The sequence below is a fragment of the Lynx rufus genome, unplaced genomic scaffold, assembly GCF_022079265.1.
Source record: "Lynx rufus isolate CCGP_SWC_20201006 ecotype Redwood Valley unplaced genomic scaffold, mLynRuf1.p SCAF_5, whole genome shotgun sequence".
NCBI classification, from domain to species: Eukaryota; Metazoa; Chordata; class Mammalia; order Carnivora; family Felidae; genus Lynx; species Lynx rufus.
The window spans coordinates 111,181,032-111,198,884 of record NW_025814867.1 but is presented as its reverse complement, the minus strand read 5'-3'; the positions used below and the strand labels follow the sequence as shown (position 1 = coordinate 111,198,884).

At 37.7% G+C, this 17,853-nt stretch overlaps 1 protein-coding gene and 1 non-coding gene across 2 annotated transcripts in view; both read left to right on the top strand.

The window, feature by feature from the left end:
* CMSS1 (cms1 ribosomal small subunit homolog) overlaps positions 1-17,853 on the top strand; it is a 387,785-nt gene that overhangs the window by 220,318 nt on the left and 149,614 nt on the right. The gene's annotated exons all lie outside the window — the stretch shown is intronic.
* On the top strand, positions 809-881 carry TRNAK-CUU (transfer RNA lysine (anticodon CUU)). The gene has a single exon. It is a non-coding gene; the product is annotated as a tRNA-Lys (tRNA).

Sequence of the window (17,853 nt, the reverse complement as noted above, 5' to 3'; positions counted from 1 at the left end):
AGTTTATTTTAAAATATCTTAATAAAATAACTAAATGTATTTATTTGTACAGGAAATAAGTTTTGTTTTAGTTACATAACACTACAGATTTTGGTTATGAGGACTGTTTAATAAAGTAATGTTCCCCAGGGACATGCAGTCTTTTTAATTGTATCCACTTTAGTTACATACATTAAATGCTAAATGGTCATTCATTTTACTGTTGCATTTGCAACTTTGCCAAGTTACTATCACATTGAAATGTATAGCATTTGCTTCTAAAAAAATAATTATATATACTTAGACTATACCAAAGGTACATTAATTGCAGTTTTTATGATAGGTGTAACTTGTCCTTGAGCTCATGGTTTATTCTGGCCTATGTATTCTAATCATAAAAAGGAATCAAATGTTGAGCAGTTTACTAACATTCTGTAGAAGATAGAGCAAGGCTTTTTTAGTTCAGCATACGAGAACAGTAAAACATTACTGAGATTTGCCCAGAATTGGGCAATCCAAACTGAGCCACTTAGAGGGATTTTGTAGCTTGACCTTGGGCATCTGGTGACTAAAAAGGCAGATTCCGGGACATGATAATATTTGATATATGAATAGCCCAACATAATCAAGCTATAAGTAATCTGGAAAGCTGAGATAAAGACCAAGTGTTAGGTCCAAGTTTAGAAAGTCCTGGAACATTCAGAGGCAGTACACTGTGACATAAGTGAGAATTTGTAAGAAGAAAAACTTCACAGCTCTTTGCAGCTTTCTCACAACTGATTTTCAGTAGCATTAAGTGGAAATTATAGAAGTAGAGAAATTCAGGGACACCTGGCTGGCTCAGTTGGGAGAGCATGAGACTCTTGATCTCAGGGCTATGAGTTCAAGTCCCATGTTGGGTGTGAAAATTACTTAAAAATAAAATCTTTAAAAAAAAAAAAAGAAGAAGGAGGAGGAGGAGGAGGAGGAGGAGGAGGAGGAGGAGAAAAGTCAGAACTGGAAAGGACCGTAGAGACCCTATTTTACAGATGAGGAAACTGAAACCAGAGGATACCAAAGACTTTTTCAACATCACACAACTAGAATTAATGTAGGACTGAGTTGGGATTTGGAACTCCTATTTTCTAGCTAAATATTCTTTTCCATACTTTCTTGGGCATTTTTTTGACTGTAGTCATTGGAGTTGTACCACAATGGAGTAAGCTGGCCTGGGTGAAGAAGGGAGCTCTCTGCCACCAGAAATGAGTGAGTGACCAGGCAAAAGCTGTACAATGGCTACCTGACATGCATGCTGATTTTCCATGAAGGAAACTTGTACTCAAGAGTTCTCTAAGGGTTTTACCAGCTCTAATTTTAATGAGTTTGGATGACTTTCATTATAGTTGTAATCAGCTATTTGTCCTCTCTACTTACAAAAATTACTGTTCACTCTCATTCATGCATGTGTTATCCACTCTAGTCTTTTCTCAGAACCTGTTTTCCCTCTGAGAACACCTGTTCCAAAGGTACATTAGTAATTCAGTATGACCAAAAAGCAGGCCAAGACTCCAAGCTCTGTTCACCTCTTGGAATGATGAGTAATCATTGTACCCATAGGCAATTTAACCTTCTACACTAGACAGAAACCCAATAACTAGTCTTCCACGGCCACACAAATACAAATTAGCTACATAGTGAAAGGGAGATCCATGATATCGAAATCAATCAGCTTTCCTACTATACAGCAAGGACTCGGAATGTTAAAAGTATTTGGTTAATCTGCAACCTAGTAAGGGCTAAATTATTTTTAATGTAAATCATGATAAAATTTCTTTACTGTGCAATTATATATAGCCTATTGTTAGCTGAGAAATGAGAATTTATAGGTTAGTATTACATTATTAAATGCATGAGATAGTAACTAATTAGACATGTATTTGCTGCAATACTGGTATGGCTCAGTCAGTTAAGCGTCCAACTCTTAATTTCAGCTCAGGTCATGATCCCAGGGTTGTTGGATCTATCAAGCCCTGCATCAGGCTCTGCCTGAACATGGAACCTGCTTAAGATTCTCTCTCTTGTGGCAGCTGGGTAGCTCAGTCAGTTAAGCATCTGACTCTTAATTTTGGCTCAGGTCACGATCTCACGTTTTGGTTTGTGATACTGAGCCCCAAGACAGACTCCGTGCTGAAAGCATGGAGCCTTCTTGGTATTCTCTCTCTTTCCCTGTCTCTTTGCCTCTCCCTTGCTCACTCGTGCTGTCATTCTCTCTCTCAAAATAAATCAATTAATTTAAAAAAAGAAAAAAAAAATTCTCTCTCCCCTTGCCCCTCTCCCATGTTCATGGGCTGTCTCTCTCTCTCTCTAAAAAAAAAAAAGAAAGAAAGAAACGTATTTGCCAACTGGTAATATCTGTGTGCATAGAAAATCTCTGCATACTACTGTATTTTGAAAATTATCTCTTGGTCCATCCCATCTCCACCCATTGTCCAATTTTAGAGCTTATTTTTTTCTGCTATAATTTAAAAGGTAATTTACCAGACAAAAAACAGTTTTAAACTATGTGCTTAACAGTCATATTTATAATAGGGAATTTCCATAAAACAAGTGATTCAGTCTCATATGCCTTAAGGTACCCCCCTTTCTCCAGTGGAGACTAGGATGAATTATTCATTATAGTAGATATGTGGTCACACTGGGGACCCATCTCCAAAGGTTAAAACTGGGTTTCACACTTCATCCTGAAGTCCTATGGGAAGGTTTCCAGTATCCTCATTCCCCTCGTTTGCACTGGCCCTGGATTGATTTGGGACGTGGACTAAGGGCGGAGATGGCAGGAGGGTTTCATGTATTATAATAGTGATCCAGTTAAGGCAGTGAAGGAGCCTTTTTTTCAAACATGAAGGAAACTGAAAGCCCAACAAGAGAGAAGCCACGTCACAGGACTAGAACCAACATAAAAACAAAACCTGAGACCCACTTCTCCTATATCCTGTGTTAATTAACTTTCTTTTATGGTCTCATTCCACCCCTACTGAAAAGCCAAACTGGGCTCTTTCCTTTCCAAAGTTGGCTCGATAGAGAGATTAGGCAGTGTATCTTTTGTGTATTTGCCTTATTTTATCCTAAGAGAAAGACCCCCTAGGACAGTGTTGACAAACTTCTGTAAAAGGTCAGATAGTAAATATTTTAGGCTTTGCCAGCCTTGCGGTCTCTATAGCAGCTAGTCAGTTCTATCATTGTAACACAAAAGCAGCCACAGGAAATACATGAACAAATGAACAGGGCTGTGTTCTCATAAAACTATGAGCACTGAAATTTAAATTTTATTTCTCATGTATCATGAAAAATTACTCTAATTTTTATTTTTTTCCCCAACTCTTTAAAAATGTAAAAATAATTCTCATGGGCTATACAAAAATAGACTGTAGACTACATTTTGACCCACTGGCCATAGTGTGCTAACCCCTGCCCTAGAGGAATAAATCTGAGAAGACCATAGGTGTTAAAACGTGAAGAGACAGAATGTGATACCTGAGGACAGATGATTTAAATGTGGTAGGGGAAATGACTGATGGGTATATGTATGCAGGGAGAGTAGATGGATGATGCCCTGACTCTTGATTCTATTTTAGGTAAGCTGAGTTGGTACTAGGTCAAATTCCACATTCTCTATTTTGATTTACTATCCTAAAATTTATGAAAGGCAGGTTTTAGCTGGCCTTTGAGAAGAAAAGCAAAAATTAGAAAAGGACATGTGACTTGGAGTTTGCCATATGGTATGCAGAACCAATAGGACATTTTATTAGTAATGGCAGCTGGTGGTTTTCGTTATCAGTGAATCATTGAGAAGCTTGTCTGAATCAGGGAGGAGGCAGTTAGCCATATCCCTCCTTAGCACAAACTATTTCATGTCGTTGTAAAGCTCTCATAGAATATGTCTTCTGCGTGGTGAAAGAACCCATAAAAATCTGTTTTTAAGACATAAAAGCTATATTGGTAAAATTTTTAAACTCCCATAAACTCAAAATCATAAAGGGCCATTTATTAAAACAGTGTGAATGATTTACGTGCAGTTGAATACAGCTTTTGTTGTTTCGTAGGTCAACTCACCTATAATAATTGCATAACTGGTAGTGTGGTTACTTATAACAAAGGAGTCTTAATTATTATGATAATGATAATATAATTAACATTTTTTGAACAGCCACTATCTGCTGCCACCTAACATCTATAATCCCATTCATTCCCACAGCAGCCCTGCAAGGTCGCTATTATTCTCCTTGAAGATGAAATTGAGGCCTAGTCACATACACACAAAGTAGCAGGGCCAAATCTATGTCTCCCTGACATGAAAGTTTATGCTGTCTCCACTGTACCATTGCCATGGTAAGAAATGTTAGCAAAACAAAACAAAACCGAATTTGGAAAACCCATCCTCAAGTATGTTGCTGACTATCCATACTTTATGTTCATTTTACTCTGTGTGGTTATTGTACAGTAACAGAATAATTTCAGTACCCTAAAACCGTGAAAACACACACCAATTGTGTCTTTTAATATTTGCGGTTTGTGTGTCCATTCATTGCTTGCAGTTTCTAGGCAGCCTGCAGCCTTGAACTATTCGCTGTCTGAACTTGCCCTCAAAGAATTGTTCCTCCCGCCCTACCTCTATCAAGTGACAACCAATGAAAAACCCACAAGTCCAGCAGCTGCAGCTCTGGAAAGCTTCCATCAAAACCCTCATTCCCACATCCCCTTTGAAAATCACAGAGCTTGCTGTTATCTGCTTGAAGGTCATGACTAATACTTGTAAAACTTCCACAGCAAACACTGTCTACAAGACCTAAATTCCTAAGTTGAGCTCTAATGGTAACTTACCTACACCAAAACCTTTACTGCCCCTCAACTGCCCTACCCTAAATTCTTACCCCATAATACAGAAAGCAAATATGAGGATAGGAGCATTCTAAATAGTCCACAGGAAAACTGGAAAGCTTAATGAATTTCAGAAAGTGCCTCTTTGACAGATCAGAATTAAATGAAAATCCCTGGTATATTGAGAATTATGAGGTGACTTAGCCCTGTTCTTATCCATCTAAATTTTATTCTTTCCATGAATTGCTTTTAGGATTCAGAAGTCAAGTATGCAATATACCTGTCTCAGAGGAAGCAATTTCATTTTTTTCTAAATGTGGGAATGTAGTGCAAAAGTAGCTGTTTTATGTGTGACCGAGTGATAACCAAAATCCAGTTTTTAGCAGCCTTTTCAGATGTGAATCATGTTACTTAATCCAGATCTTTGAAACCACAAACAGGCACAAAGTATGGATGTTTGATTGAAGAAATATGGTGGCTATTATTCACCCTGCCATGCTTTCTTTTGCTTACATTAATGACTCATTAATACATTTTAAGAAAAAAGTAAATTTGCATCATCATCCAGTGAAATTGGCAAGACTGGATGCTCGTGATTACAGACACAAGGCTCCATCAAGAGATAATTTCCTGGTGATCACAACATTGATTTTTTTTTTTTTTTTTTGACTGTCCCACCAGTATGTCCAGGAACTCAGAAAAAAGGCTGCAGCCAAAAGACAAATATGTGCGAATGCACCACTTCTTGTCTGGAGAAAATATATGCACATGGCAGCAGGAAGAAGTTATTTGGTCTGTTATTTATTTATAATGTACAGGCTGCAAAATGTTAGCATTCTGATTGTGCCCAGATGTAATAGAAAAGAATTCACTAGCATTTTCACACTAGCATTAGTAAGGAATGCACCTTTGGAATCAACATTAGTTAAAAGGTTGTCATTTATTTCCAGTAACCCCAAAGATTCTTTCTGGTGCCTAAATTATGGAAACAATTATTTGGGGCCTTAAATCCCATCTAAATTGACCGCTCTTGGTCACTTTAGCATATTTCCTTATCAGTAAAACTGAGCAGACACATGCTTTTTAAATATGACAGAAAATATCTACTACTTAGGTAAGATAGTGAGCTCAGATGTATGGTGGGGAAACCCTCATAATTCAAAAAAGACTTTCTTAAAATATTGTTGATAAAGAATATCAGTGTCAGTTTTCCTAATGAGAAGGAGGGGCATGCTTTATAAGCCAAGACTTTCTATTAAATAAACAGCCTCAGGAGAATGTCCATTGTCATCTGTGAGCAGTGTGTGCATGTAAATATATCTGTCTGAAGTAGGGTTTTTTCCCCCAAAGTAGGGTATCTCAATGACTGCAGCTTTGTACTTTGCCATTTTTTTATTGTGACTGTCAGTTATTTAAGTATCAGAAAGCAACTTCAGCTGTTAAGGAAAGTCATCTTCATATATTTCTTAAGCAAAATACTGGGGTTTGTCTTTGTCCAAGAAGCTTTAAGGCCTATTTATCTTATTTAACTTTTTAGGAGTTGTTCTGATATCATAAGTGTATATTCAAAATGACTATCCGGATTTTTTTGTGTGTCTCAAGTTAGTGCTTCTAAGATGATTAGATTAGTGGTGTGGCAGTTAAAGCCATGGATGTTTTCAAGTCCCTTAGACAAAATGTATTGAAAAATTAAATTCATAAATAAATGAGCATTCTATAAGCATTTTTTTTTCTTAAATTTTAAATGAAGAGGCATTCACATGAACCTTATACAACCCTCTGGTTCCTGGTAATCCAAGTACCATGAGTTTTTTCCATGCCACCAAACCAATGAAGAAATTTTGCCATAGGGGAGGCAGAAACTTGTTTCATTCAGTTAAGGGAATATTTCTTGGTTGCCTTTAAATGGTTTCTTTTTTTTTTTTCCATATCACTGTTATGTAATAGCTTTCCAAGAAAACTATTTTATAATCTCTTCTTTTCTATCCATTTTAATATTATATTTATTTCATCTATTATATCAAAATACTATAATTTCAACATGTAGTCAATTCTAGAAAACTGTTAATGACATATTTCATTCTTTTTCTATTCTTTGAATTTTGCTGTGTATTTTATACTTGGAGAATATCTTTAAAAAAATTTTTTTTAATGTTTATTTATTTTTGAGAGACTGAGAGAGAGACACAGTACAAGCAGGGGAAGGGCAGAGAGAGGGAGACACAGAATCCAAAGCAGGCTCCAGGCTCTGAGCTGTCAGCACAGAGCCAGACGCGGGGCTCAAACTCACAAACTGTGAGATCATGACCCTCAGGTCAAAGTCAGACGCTCAACCAACTAAGCCACCCAGGTGCCCCTATGCTTGGAGAATACCTTAATGTGAATCAGCAAGTGCTACTTCAAGTGCTCAATACCACATATGACCAATGACTATCCTATTAGATGGTGCAGTTCTAGACCATGATATCTAGAAGGATATGGACCAACAGTGTTATTAACTTCCTTCAGAAAAACATGTTTATAAAACTAGAGAGATTTAAGTAAACCGGAAAATTATTCTAACAGCCATAAAGTCAGAGGAGAATTTTTATATGATCACAACATTTGTAAAGCCTCAGTTATGTTTATGGGATTAAAGTGAATTTTTTAATTTAGGGTAACCAAATTGAAATGAAATGCCAAGGGAAGATCATGGCCATATTCTTCAGAATAATTTTTAGTCCTTGTTCCCATATTCTAGGGATATATTGAAACCTTCCTATAAAAAGCATGGATTCTTTTCACTCAGGAGCTAAACATCTATTAATCTCTTAATCAAAAGATCATGCTGAATAAATGTGAATTTGTTGGACATTTCCCCCACTCTGTTAGCTACTACAGGATGGAAAGGAATTATTGTATGTATTTCTGGGAATGACAACCTGCCCTATTCCTGTCACATGTACTTGGAACAATGTAGCCAGAGATTGGAATTTCTTATTATATTTGGGGTCATCTGTTGGGATTCCAGAAAAAATAACTAGAAGACTGAGCTTCTGGAAACAGATTTTAGAACAGTGTAGCATTATGGTCATTAATTTTCCATTATGTCTGAGGCCAAGGGTATCTAGGAAAACCTGACATAGAACTAGAGCAGTATTCTCAAGCCACTTGTATGTGAGAATAAATTAAAATATAAACATCAACTGAAATTTCCATGTGCTTATTATGTTTAAGGAACAGATTTGAACTTTCTGCATTTATTTATTTACATATGTGTGTATATATTTTTAACCTTTCTACCCTTTCTCTCATTTCTCCCACCCTAGCCTCTAGCAACCACCACTCTGTATATATGAGCTTGTTTTGTTTTTTTAAAATTCTACATATAAGAGAGATTATATACTATTTGTCTTTTTCTGTCTGACAGATTTCACTTAGCATAATGCCCTAGAGAAGGATCCATGTTGTCCTGATAGCCATTTAAATTATCTCATTATTGGGGTGCCTGGGTGGCTCAGTCGGTTGAGCATCTGACTTTGGCTCAGGTCATGATCTCACAGTTTGTGGGTTCAAGCCCCATTTCAGGCTCTGTACTAACAGTGCAGGGCCTGCTTGGAATTCTCTCTCTCTCCATTTCTCTGCCTCTCCCCAACTCATGCTTACTCTCTCAAAATAAATAAGTAAACTTTAAAAGAATAAAATAAATAAGAATCTGTGAGTGAGTTCATAGTGGCAATAAATAAATAGATTCTACATGTATAAGAAGGAAAAGCTCTTTTTACAGTAGAATGGCAATTAATAAATGAGGATGAATGCTAGATTAGAAAATCATCATTTGCAACCATTGTGGTTACATTGATTCAGGCTAGAAGTATCAATGGTTGCTAAAACTAGAAAGTGAAAGTTAGTGAGAAATAGGGTATTTATATATATCAGAGAATTTCTCCATAGATTAATAGCCATGGGAAATAGTCACGTTAGAGGGGAGAGGCCTGGTAGTAACACCTGAACCAAGTGAGCAAAATTACCATCACCAATAATCGAACAAAATGACAGCATGTGCCTCTGATGTTATGCACTGAGAAAGACATCTTCAATATTCTTGCCCCTCAAAATGCATAATTAATTTAATATTAAGGAAATACCAGACAAACCCAAACTAAAAGATAGTGTTAAAAAATGGCAGTGTAGGGGCGCCTGGGTGGCGCAGTCGGTTAAGCGTCCGACTTCAGCCAGGTCACGATCTCACGGTCCGTGAGTTCGAGCCCCGCGTCGGGCTCTGGGCTGATGGCTCAGAGCCTGGAGCCTGTTTCCGATTCTGTGTCTCCCTCTCTCTCTGCTCCTCCCCCATTCATGCTCTGTCTCTCTCTGTCCCAAAAATAAATAAAACGTTTAAAAAAAAAAAAAATGGCAGTGTCCAGAAAAACAAAGGAAAGCTGAGGAGCTGTTTCAGATTAAAGAAAACCAGAGAGATGTAAAAACTAAATGTGTATGTCATCCTGGGTCCTGAACTAGGAAATATAATGCAGAAAGAACATTATTGGGACAATTGGAAATATATGAGTTAGGTTATGGATTAAATAATAATAATGTTACTATGTAAGTTTCCTGATTTTGATCATTGCACTGCCATTAGGTAAGTGATTATCTTTGTTCTTAGGAACTATACATTGGTAATATTTAGAGACAAAAGATGTCTACAACTTAATCAGATGGTTTAGAAAAACAAATGAGGTATATATATATATATATATATATATACATAATAAAATACAAAATAGCAAAATTTTGACAATTGGTAAATCACTAGTGCATAGAAAAGTTTTTTTGCTGTTCTTGCAAATTTTCTCAAGTTTGAAGTTATTTCAAAATTAAATTTAAAGTAATAAGACAAAGCAAATATACACATGTGCATACACACACAATTATCTTGACTTTATTTTTTTAAGATTTTTTTTAAAAAATTTATTTATTTTTGAGAGAGAAAGAGAGCATGCAGGGCAGAGGAAGAGATGGGGAAGGGGGTTGAGAGAGAGAATCCCAAGCAGGCTCCACACTGTCAGCATGGACCCCGATGTGGGGTTGAAACTCACGAACCATCGTGAGATCATGATCTGAGCTGAAATCAAGAGTCGGACATTGAACCCACTGAGTTATCCAGGTGCCCCCACAGTTATTCTCACTTTAAATAAAGCCAGCTGAAAATATAGAAATCTGAAGGTCATACCCAAAAGTAAACTAAGGAATATAAAATTGTTTTCTCCCAACAAATCTTCATGTAAAATTGTAAAATTTATAAAAATTTAATAAACATTAAAACACAGTTTACCAAACCCCCGTTTGTAAATTAAGGTATATCTCAATTTGCATTTGCTTTATCTCTGTCCTGGTAAGAGTTGCTGTATCCATCTGGCTTGCTTTGGGAATCTTCTCACATAGAGCTGTGTATGAATGCATGCTTAAATGTTGTCACAGAAAATGATGGTGGTCTCCTTCAACATACAGATTAAGGCCTGTGCAGACCTGGGGCTCGACTTCAGATTTCTCTCTTCTGATTACGTGAGTAGTTTTTCAGGCCACATAAAACCAGATTTTAGGGGCGCCTGGGTGGCTCAGTCGGTTAAGCAGCCAACTTCGGCTCCGGTCATGATCTCGCGGTCCATGAGTTCGAGCCCCGCGTCGGGCTCTGTGCTGACAGCTCAGAACCTGGAGCCTGTTTCAGATTCTGTATCTCCCTCTCTCAGACCCTCCCCCGTTCATGCTCTGTCTCTCTCTGTCTCAAAAATTAATAAACCTTAAAAAAAAATTTTTTTTTAAAACAAGAAAACCAGATTTTAGATCTGCTCCTTCCACCAACTAACTCAGTACCTCTTGGGCTTTTTTCCTTTTCCTCTTTTCCTCTCACTAAAATATAACTTTTATGGGAATAATAAAAATAGTAATGATGTAATGAGTCTATTATTTTGAGCCTACCCAGAAATTATTGCTTTACTAATCACACACACAAAAAAGAGGAAGATATTCAGTTATCTAAAAGCTGATTAGCTGAGACCGCATCTTTCCTTTTTCTTCCTTTTTTCTACCATTTTGCTACTCACAGAGAATTGGCATAGGAAGGAGAAATAAGCAAAAGTAGTCAGTCAAATCTGGTTTTTTAATAAATAGTTTGGTATTATTTTTGTAATATTTATTTATTTTTGGAATAGCGCAAGCAGGGGAGGGGCAGAGAGAGGGGACAGAGGATCCAAAGCAGGCTCTGCACTGACAGGCTGACAGGAGTGAGCCCATGTGGGGCTCAAACTCACGAACCGCAAGAAGACTACCCGAGACAAAGTCGGACCATCAACTGACTCAGCCAACCAGGTGCCCCAGTTTCATATAATTTTAAAGTCAACAGATACTATCTGTAATGGCAAAATATTGGAAATAACTTAAATGTACTTCCACAGTACTAGTTAATATTGGTGGAATACAGTGTTTCCATAAACAAAGACTGGATGGTCTCTATGTATTGATATGGAAAGATCCCCAAAGTATATTGTTAAGTCCAAAAACCACAGTACAAAACAGTCTATATTGAATGCTACCATTTGCATATAATAAAAGGATTAAAGGATATACACATATTTGGGGCACCTGGGTGGCTCAGTCAATTAAGCATCTGACTTCAGCTCAGGTCATGATCTCATGGTCATGAGTTTGAGCCCCTCATTGGGCTCTGTGCTAACAGCTCAGAGCCTGGAGCCTGCTTCGGATTCTGTGTCTCCCTCTCTCTCTGCTCCTCCCCTGCTCATACTGTGTCTCTCTGTCTCTCAACAATAAATACATGTAAAAAAAATTCTTTAAAAAAGAATATACACATATTTGTCTGCCTATGTATAAAATGTCTCTAAAAGATATATATGCACACAAAATTGTTTGCCTGAAGAGATGATAATTTGGTGTTGGGGAACATGTTCATTAATTTCCTCATTAATACAATTGAAAAACTCCTAAATTTAATGCTTATATAAAAAAAATAGAAAATTATACTTTTATCCCTGTTTTATTGCTGTAGAAATTACTGTTCTATAATGATATTTCATCAAACACAAAGATGCTCCCAGACCTTTCACTGTAATGATGAAAACTATTATGCATTTTATCTGATTGAGTCAGTCTGGTTCACTTATTAATTTGAACTCAAAGAATTTGTCAACATTTTTTCTTAAGTGTCCTTGGTTACAGGAGTACATCCTATGAATGAATAGATGACTCGCCTACTATGGGTGCCTGGGTGGCTCAGCTGGTTAAGCGTCCAACTCTTGATTTCAGCTCAGGTCATGATCTCACAGTTGGTGGGATCAAGGCCCACACTGGGCTCTGTGCTGACGGTGTGGAGCCTGCATGGGATTCTCTCTCTCTCTCTCTCTCTCTCCCTCTCTCTCTCTCTCTCCCTCTCTCTCTCTCTCTCTCTCCCTCCCTCTCTCTCTCTCTCTCTGTCCCCACCTCATCCTCGCTCGCTCTCTCTCAAAAATAAATAAATCAACTTAAAAAAAGACTCACCTGCTATAAGAATATTAAAGAGCTGAAAAGTATGAAGCTGATCTCAGTGGAGTTCTATCAAAATACCAGTTTTATTTAATACCCCATGAGAAGTGGGAGGATAATACTTATTTCAAATTAGATAGTTTAAGATTTAGCATTCCTTTAATATGTGGAATACCAGGAGTATCTCAGGAAAGGCAGAAACCAAATAAGAAAGTCCTAGGAAATTTTTAGAAATCCAATGGAATCTAAAAGACCATCTTCCCTGGAGTCGATATTTTAATATATCACCAAGATCTCATACTTCCCTTAAACAGGATATTAAATGGCACATAGTAATTTTTTCCCTAATGGTTCTCTTTTGTAGTTAACGCTTTCTTTCTCCATCCACCTGCATTTTATAAGTGGATAAATAGAATCACTCCAAGCTGTCTGAATGCTCCTTTTTCTTCCTGCATCTGCCAAACTCAGTGAGAAGTAGGAACCTAAGACAGTCTCTGGTACAGGTAACCATCTGTTACCACTTACAACATAAAATTCAACAAAGAAAGTCTTCTCCTGTGGCTTATTTGCATATTTTATGGTTCTCCTGTTTAACTCCTTCTTTATAAAATAAGAAAATAATTATTATTCAAATTAAAACTGCTCATCCAGCCCATAGGTGGTATATTAAAGCTCTCTCCACTGAGAATTATTTATATGGTTCCAGTTAATAACGGTGCATTTTTATAGGGAAGATACACAGATGTGACAGTGGTTTTAGAAAGAACTTAGGCAGCATCCAGAAACAGCTGTACATTTTTCCAGCAGCCTGAGTAGTGACTAAGTAGTGTTTTGTACCACCATCTCCACATCTGCTCCTTTCCCCCTTCCTTTTTTCAGCACATCTAGATGATTAATAAACTGTACATTCTTCACATGCATTCTGACAGCCACGGGGACTATAAAGGTTGACAATATACAGCATCACCCAGTGTTATCATGAAACACCTCATTGGATGCCTCTATACCAGGGGGCTGTGGCATTTTGAGAGGCTGGTGCTGGGAGTTGTATGGGTCTCTTGACATCATAGTCAAGTTGGTATTTTCTCAGGTCATATTGTCAGTGGCTGGATAAGTGTCCCCTCAAGTCTGTATTATGCATTTAAAAAAATAATTTATTTGCCTTAGGGAAGAGAGTATAGTCTCATTATCTTAAAAAGTCAGAAGACAGTTTTAATAACCATTTCACTCATTCCTCTATGAATTTTGCTGAAAGACCTATCCTAAAGCATGTCTGCTGGCAAATCCCGAGTTTCACTGTTACCAAAGTTGACTTTGTGTGAGCTGTTACATTTTCCATAGACAATTGGATGTGATCACAGAAGGCTGATTGCCAAAGTTTTATTTCAACTCAGATATAACTAAATGCAAGAAATCACTTACTGACACCTTTATTCTGCCTATCCCACCCTAAATCACCATTTTGGGAAAAAGTTATAGGATCTCCAAAATGGTCTGCCTATGTTCCAAGTTAATTTTGAGAATGGCTCTTTATGTCTGGTTTACAGTCTCTTTAGAAAAGCAGAATTATGATGGAAACACTGTAACATCCTAAGCTGTAACAAATGAGCTGTTCTTGAAGATAAATGTAACTTCATGTCTTTGAAGCTAAATATTTACTTTTCAGATGATTTAATGTATCTTTGTTCCTTTCCACACTGAGCTTTTTCTTTCTTTGCATCCCTTCAACTCCAAGCTACTTTTTGTAGCCCTGTTTTATCAGTGTTTTGTGATGTTACAAAAAAGCAAAGAGTGTGAGGTCAAATTTTCCATTACATACCTCAACAGGAATGCCAGGGAACCTAGCCAAACTAAGTCTACAAAAAATAAAAATTACAGGAAAGATGATTCATTAATCAACAATTGCCCTACCAAAAAAATAGAATAAGTTGTATGTATTTTGTTTTGGGAGCAGGGACTGAGTGCAGACAGCCCAGCCATGGGGTGAAATGGGTTATTTCATGCCAACATAGCATGGTTTTAGATCAACTAGGGATCTTTTAAACCTTAAGAATAACTCACTTTGTGCCTTGGTTTCTCTCAACTTTTTCTTTTTTTCAGAATGAAAATATATCATGCAGACCCCAGCTACAATTTGATTTAAAAAATAATGGCAGCAGGGGTGCCTGGGTGGCTCAGTCAGTTGAGCGTCCAACTTTGGCTCAGATAATGATCTCGTGGTTTGTGAGTTTGAGCCCCACATCAGGCTCGCTACTGTCACCACAGAGCCCACTTCAGATCCTCTGTCCCCCTCTATCCCTCCCCTGCTGTGTTCTCTCAAAAATAAATAAACATTTAAAAAATATAAAATAAAAATTAAAAAAATAAAAAATAATGGCAACAGAAAGATACAATAGAAAGACACAGCCTGCAACTCATGAAATGTTTCAGCCATTAGCCATTCCTTCCTCTCTGTCACAAAGTCTTTGTCACCTCCTCTTCCTCTAACAGAGGTCCCCATCTCCGTCCTTTTGTCTTTTGCCGTAAGTTCAAGATCTTGATCCTTCCCTAAAACATTGTCAGATCAATAAAAATACTAGACTTTGTCTTTAAAGTTATTATTAAATATTGAAGGATATGAAAAGGTCAAAAATAATGACACTGGAGGAAAAAATTAGTCACTGAATTATAAAGAGACCCCAAAGGTCCTATACAAAGAGAATTATCTAATCACAGAACTTTGTACCATAAATGTCAAACTCAAAGTGAAGCTTCATTTTCTTGTATTCTAATGAGAAAATCAGTCACTAACAAATACAGTAACAATACTGGCTCCATGACCAGCCAATAATAGATACGTAAACTCTGTTGTCTAATGCTTTGTTTTTTAAGTTTATTTATTTGAGAGAAAGAGTGTGTGTGTGCACAAGAGAGCACAAGAAGGGCAGAGAGAGAGGGGGTGAGAGAGAGAATCCCAACCAGGCTTTGCACTCTCAGCGGGGCTCAAACTCACAAACTGTGAGATCATGACCTGTGAGATCATGAGCCAAAATTGAGTCGGACACTCAACCAACCAACCGAGCCACCCAGATGCCCCTGTTACCTAACAGCTTTATTAGCCAACCCCTTCTGACTAATCAAAGAAAGGTGATATTATGGGCCTGTATCACTAATACACTAAGTGTATTTTACCTTAATTCTTTGAAAGATGGTACTCCTTATGTGGTTCAGACACTATTAACCAGAGTATGTAATTAATCGGAGCAATTCCAGCCATGTTGGAGGATACTGAATTTACTGAAGATTTTTGTTGTCTTTTATGGAGAACATGAAGGGAAAATGGAGAGCAGGTTGTTTTTTCTTTTGTCAAAAAGCTGATAACCCAGTTATGATGTCCATTTCATCCACACAAAGGAACAGAAACATGAGAAATAAACTTTTTAAAGTTCCTAATAATTGGGTGTTTCTTGTGAGAAGCTGGGACATTTCAGAAAAGAAATGGACGGAAGGAGAGGAACAAAGCCAGAGTTCCCAGACCTTAACAACTAGGGCAGATATAACAAGTCCACTTTTGTTATTGAAAAATGGGGTGTTCTGCCCTGTTTTAGAAGAAAACTTGACTGCCTGAACAGAACTGTGGAGATAAGGTCCTAATGTAGTCTGTGCTAGTCCAAACCTGTGCTCACCTCCTCACCTCCACCAGAGTCAGTGACAGACCACCCAGCAGAGAATATTTTTCGAGTAGTGCTGATAGAGGCAAACATCCTAGGTGTCAGATGGAAAACACTCAATCCCCAGACTTCACACCTCAGACAGGCTTTTCTCCAGGCATTTCTAGTAGTCCATTCTTTACCCCATTCTGCATTATCTGTACTGCACCCTCAACACACACAATATACACACTTAGGAAGGAGAAGAGAGATGTATACAGGAAACCACATCCAGTAAGTTTTCTTTCTCCTTAGAAGATCATATTTTATCTTTTCAAAATCTCTCTGCCTTTGTTCTTTTCAACTATATTAAAAATTTGTTTCCTTGGTTTTTGGTTTTTAATTTTTTAATTATTTTTAAGTGTCCTCTACACCCAACCTGGGGCTCAAACTTAAAACCCTGGTATCAAGAGTCGCTCACTCCTATTTCCTTGGTCTTAAATCTCATTTTATTCAGGCTCGTAGCAACTCCACAGTCTCTGAAGTCTTCTCTCTCTCAGCCACATCAGTTCTTTATTATGACTGCTTGTGCAAGCCAGTGGGTGTTTGTTATGTCACATAGGCTATGGGAGACAGGTTTTTCCCAATCCCACTCTACTCCCAAACCCCATTCCTTTCAACTATCTATTCATCCAGCCAACCATTTGAGTCACCAAGGGCTTTGAGACTTGGGAAATTTACATCCCTGAAACTGATTATGCTATGTTGAATTTATACAGAGCTGTTCTGCTTTGCAGGATTTTAAAAGAGAATGAATACTCTTGTTTACAAGACAGACAAGGTCTTTCACTGTATCAAGTTTATACCCTGGTTAGGATAGTCAAAGAAAAGCAAATATTTAAATAAGTATTTCACTCACAGTAAACATAAGAAGAAACACTGGGGGAATCTGAGTCAATGGAGCAGGGAAGACTATTTTGTGAAATAACATATAAGCTGAGGTTCAAAGAATAACCTAAAAAAGGAGAAATGTAAGAGCATCACAGGTTGAAGGGCAGCCAGTTTTAATACGCAAAGTCAGGAAAGAGCTTGATACAAAGAGGGGATGAGAAAAGCTGAGCTTAGACTGGAGCCCAATGACTGAAAGGAAAGTGGAAAAATTCAGAGGTAGAGGAGCCAAGATTAAGTAGGGTCTTGTAGGCACTGACAAGAATTCTGGCCTTTTCTAAGAGCAGTGAGTAGCCACTGAAACATTTGGGCAGGGAGGGGGGGAGGCGGGGGAGACATGATTTGAACATGATGTTTCTGCTTGAGTCACTTTGTTGTATCTCATCACAGAATCAATTAGAGGAGTGCAAGAAGGAAACCAGTGGGACTAATGCCATTTTCCAAGTGAGAAATGATCATAGTGGTCAGTGGAGAAGTGTATGGTTTCGAGACAGATTTGGAAGGTAGAATTTACAAGACTTGGTGGCTGCTTGGATTGGTGGCATTACAGGAGAGTGTCACTGATGATTCCCAGTTTTCTAACATGAGATGCTGTTTCCTGATGTGAAAACTTTTGGAGGAGTGCCTAGACTACGGGTGGGGTGGGATGGGGAGTAGGGATAGACCCCAAGTTTGATCTGGGATGGTTATGATTCGCCCAAGTGGAGATGTCACACAGGTATTTGTAAAAACAGATTTGGAGCTCAGAAGAGATATCTAGGCTGGAGATATAAATTGAGTAACACCTTATAAATAATATTTGGAGCCATGAGTATGGATAAGATAACCTAAGAAGAGGCATGTTTTCAGAGGAGAGCCCAGAGTGCCTCTCTGAGCCTCAGTTGTTTCATCTAAAACATGGAAGTAATGATCTCTCTGTACAAGAAGT